Source organism: Echinops telfairi, unplaced genomic scaffold, assembly GCF_000313985.2.
Source record: "Echinops telfairi isolate 266 unplaced genomic scaffold, ASM31398v2 ScPeMD7_7468;HRSCAF=8506_0, whole genome shotgun sequence".
In the NCBI taxonomy this organism is placed as follows: domain Eukaryota; kingdom Metazoa; phylum Chordata; class Mammalia; order Afrosoricida; family Tenrecidae; genus Echinops; species Echinops telfairi.
In genome coordinates, this window is record NW_022111369.1 from 7,676,349 (window position 1) to 7,680,831 (window position 4,483).

The following is a 4,483-nucleotide window of genomic DNA, read 5'->3' on the forward strand; positions in this document are numbered from 1 at the left end:
ATTCTCTCACAGTTGAGGAGCTTAGAAGTTGGAATTCACAGTCCCAACTCTAGGGGAAGACTTCCTCTTTCTGCCAGCTCTGGGGAAAGGTCCTGGTCTCCTTTGAGCCTCTGTCGGTCTGGTGTTTTCAGGCGGTCTCCATGGGTCAGCACCAACCCTTCCCTGGGCCTAGGTGTTTCTCCGCGCAGTCAGAAGGGTGTGCTTCATTCCTGGCTCACTTTCCTTGAGGGTGGTAGGTCATTCTCATCTCTGCTGGTTTCCTCCCTCCTTTTCTATCTCAAAAGTAGTGACTCAAGATACCACCCCACTCTGCGGATTGCATGCTGCCTCGTGACCATCACAGAGAGGGGAATTTACAGCACATGGGATAAATAGAGTTATTATTTTCATGATCCTTGCAGCTGATGAAGCTCTAGTGGTGCTATCTGAGAAGCATTGGACGGTCCACTTCAAGGTCCAGTTGAAACCCGCCAGTTGCTCTATGGGAGAAAGATGAGGCTGCCTGCTCCCGTAAAGGTTGACAGCCTCAGAAACCCCATAGGGTTGCTTTGAGTAGGAATCAGCTCAGTGGCAAGTGGTTTGGGTTTTTCGATTGGGTTTGAGTTGATCAGGCAGCACGCGGTCATTCTTTATTGGCCTTGGTTGTACTGCTTGGTCATGCAACCGCACCATGTCTGCTGAGGCAGGAACCATCTGAACAGGGGTCAGTATAGTATGGCCACCTGCAGGCCAGACCTGACCTGACTTCACTATTTTAGGGGAGAACAAAAAGTGTGATGGGGACACAGCCATATTCATTCACTTATGCATGATTGTCGATGGCTGCTTCTCTCTACAATAGCAGTTGAGCGGCTGCAACAGAGACCATATGGCCTAATAAAATCTTTATAAGATGTATACTGAGATGCAGTAAACATTTGCATTTTCTTCAAAACCATTTCTTCTTTAGGGCATGTCAAGCTGTAAGCTTATTTCCAACTCCCAAGGGAGAGAGAGTAGAGGGCAGAGCCCTAAGGCTATTTGCACAGACAAAAGAAATAGAAGCTAAATGAATAGCAGGGGGATTCTGTCAATAATTTTGATCCCTTTCCTTCTTAATAGCAGACTGATGCCTAAATTATCTAAGGGACTGCATATTTTAAATACTCCTTTCTACAGAGAAGAGTTTCTTTACTTCTAACCATCCTAAGCAGTTCAGGAAAGCTTTGTTTCCACCACTGTCTTCTAGGAAGGGGAAAATGGCATGGCTCTTTCTGGCTGTGAGGCACAAACATTCAGTGTGCTAACAGCCAGGTCTCACTGGCTGTTGCTCCTTAATGATGAATCATTTGATCTGATATTCCATATTCATAGGGCTTAAACTATTCAAAATGGAAATATTTTTAGCACAAAGGACATCATTGAAAAGCCTTGGGTTCACCTTAATCAAACCAGGTTTTTTTAAAAAATGTTTTACAAAGAAAAGAAAAGCCTTGGGTTCTAAGAGATGGAAGAATTGATGCATTTGAATTGTGGTGCTGGTGAAAAATCGTGAAACTACCATGGACTGCCGAAAGAACTTGGAAGTACAGCCAGAATGCTCCTCAAATGGTGAGCGTTTGTCTCACGAAATTTCATGCTTGGCAAAGTAGAGGGGCAGTGAAAATGAAGAAGGCCCTCTAGTAGACTGATTGACCCAGAGGCTAAAACAATGACCTCAAATGTAAGAGCCATTGTGAGGATGGCGAAAGACAGGGTGGCCTTTCATTCTTTTGTACATAATCACTCGAAGTTGGTACCTAACAACAACATGGATACTTTCTGAGGAGAGCATTGTATCCAAAAGCAATAGACATACTTTGTGAGGTAACCAATATTTTAGTGAAAAGGTGGCTTGAGGAGATAATTTCAGCTCAAGGTTTAAAGACTATCCAGGACAAGAGCCTCTGCGATTTCACCAATCTCAATGAGTCTGTTCCTTCCCCCCAAGAATTTGAAGTTCTTTTGCATCTTTTCTTCCCACTCTCAGGATCCATCTACTGTGGTCCTGATTACAACACTCGACCGTGGCACCATCCATTTCTTTTGATGTCCATGGAGAGGAGGCCATGGTGCACGTATAAGATCCTGCAGCCTAGTCCCTTCTCTGAATCATCTGCATCCTCCCTCGTCATGTTTCAGAGGAGAACTGGGGTATCTTAACATGGCCCCTCACAAGTTTTTCAGACCTCAGATCATACTCACTGTGTTAGTCTGGGCTGACTAGAGAAACAAATTCACAGACACTTATATGTGTATAAGAGAGAGCTTTATATCAAAGAGTAATTGTATATTAAGAAAACATCCCAGCCCAGTCCAGAGCAAGTCCATAAGTTTGATATTAGCCCCTATGTCCAATACCAGTCTATAAATTCCCCTTCAGACTCGCACAACACATGCAATGGAAAATCATAGGCCAGTGGGTGGAAAGTATTTTGGATCCGGTGGTGGTGGAAGCATCTCAGCACTGGCATGGCTCTCCATGTGGCTTCTCCAGCCCCAGGGCTCTGGCTCCATCAGTGTAGCTCCATGTGTCTTTTCAACAGGAAGACAAAGCAGAGAGAGTGGATCTGGTCTCCAGTGAGCTATTTATCTCTGTATAGCAGTGGTTCACAACCCCCTTTGGGGGTCAAACGACTCTTTCACAGGCGGTCTTGATTCATAACAGTAGCAAAATTACAGTTATGAAGTAGCAATGAAAATAATTTTATGGTTGGGGGGGTCACCACAACATAAGGAACTGTATTAAAGAGTCATGGCATTAGGAAGGTTGAGAACCACTGCTGTAGAGCCTCCAAATGAGGTCCTCAAGCTGTGACCTGATTGACAGGCTTTCTCTCTTAATAGTCTGAAGTTGACACCAGATTATGTAACTAAAATACTTTCCAACCTTTCTCTCTTAATAGTCTGAAGTTGACACCAGATTATGTAACTAAAATACTCACCAACCTTAGATGTACAACTGGCTACTCACCAGTTATGATACATATTATGCCAATTGACCAAGTTGCCCCATGAGACTATTACCCTAGAACCCAAAGCGCGAAGCATCACCAAATACATACCATGGTGCAAAGTTCCCGGTGCCAATTGCATCGCTTGTGTACGTAAGTTATGAAAATAGACTCTAACTTGAATAATCACCAGTGGCACACTATTGCTAATATTTACCAACTTCTTTGAGGATTAAAAAAAAGATATGTAACTTTTGCTGATTTCTTGGGTGTAAACACTATCATGGCTAATTTAATCTATCCACCAAATGTCACTCGCTACTGAGTTGGACATAGATGCACACAAGTAGCTGGCACAGTAACTGTCACAAATAGCTCTAGCCCTGCCACTTGTGCCATGGTAATATTTAATCATCAAACATCTACCAGGTATAAGAAATCTATTGCATTTTAATTGGTTTGAGAGGATGTGTAGTTTCTAATGTTTCACACCTGTTCCTCCACATCCCCAAAGATAACAAGGGCCTTTGAACCAATTTCTGTTCTAGTATAAAGGTCCCAAACATTTTGGCTGAATTAATTTGCATTAATATCATCTATCAGGTTTCACAGGACCAATTATCCCTTGTTGTTAGTGCCATTGAGGCAGTTCCTCTCATGGTGACCCTATATGCAACACAACGGAACACCACCTGGTCCTGTGCCAGCCTCATAATTGTGCTTATGTCTGCGTGATTATTGTAGCCACTGTGTCGATCCATCTTGTCAAGATCCTTCTCCTTTACCAAACACGATGGACTTTTTCACAGACTGGCCTCTTATGACAACAGGTCCAAAGTTCATGAATTTCTCCATCCTTGCTTCTAAGACAGATTTGTTTGTTATTTGGACATTACCTGATTGTTTTAATATTCTTCGCCAGCACCACATGCAAGTGCATTGATTCTCTTTAGGCCTTCTTTAGTCAATGTACAACTTGCACATGCATCTGAGATGAGGCAAAGGAAAACACCGTGGCTTAGGTCAGGAGCACCTGAGTCCTCAAAGTGACATCCTTGTTTTTCAACACTCTAAAGAGGTCTTGTTATTATTACTTAATGTAATAAGTTTTTTAATCTCTTGACTGCTGCTTCCATGAGCATTCATTGTGGATCCAAACCGAACAAAAGCCTTGACCACTTCAGCCATTTCTCTATTGATCATGCTACCCATTGGTCCAGTTGTGAGGATTTGGGTTCTCTTTAGAAAACCAAAGCTGTAATCCACACTGAAGGCTGCATTCCCTGACCTTTATCAGCAGATGCTCCAATTCCTCCTCACTTTCAGGAAGCAAGGTTGGGTCATTTGCATACCTCAGGTTGTTACTAAGCCTTCCTCCAATCTTGATTATCCCTAGTTAAGCAAATACTCTGGGGCCAGCCCCAATCCCAACTATGTGGACCACCCTTCCCCAGTCCCCAAAGAATTCACTTCAGAGGACAGCACTGAAGCTACAGCTCAGAGAGAGGGAC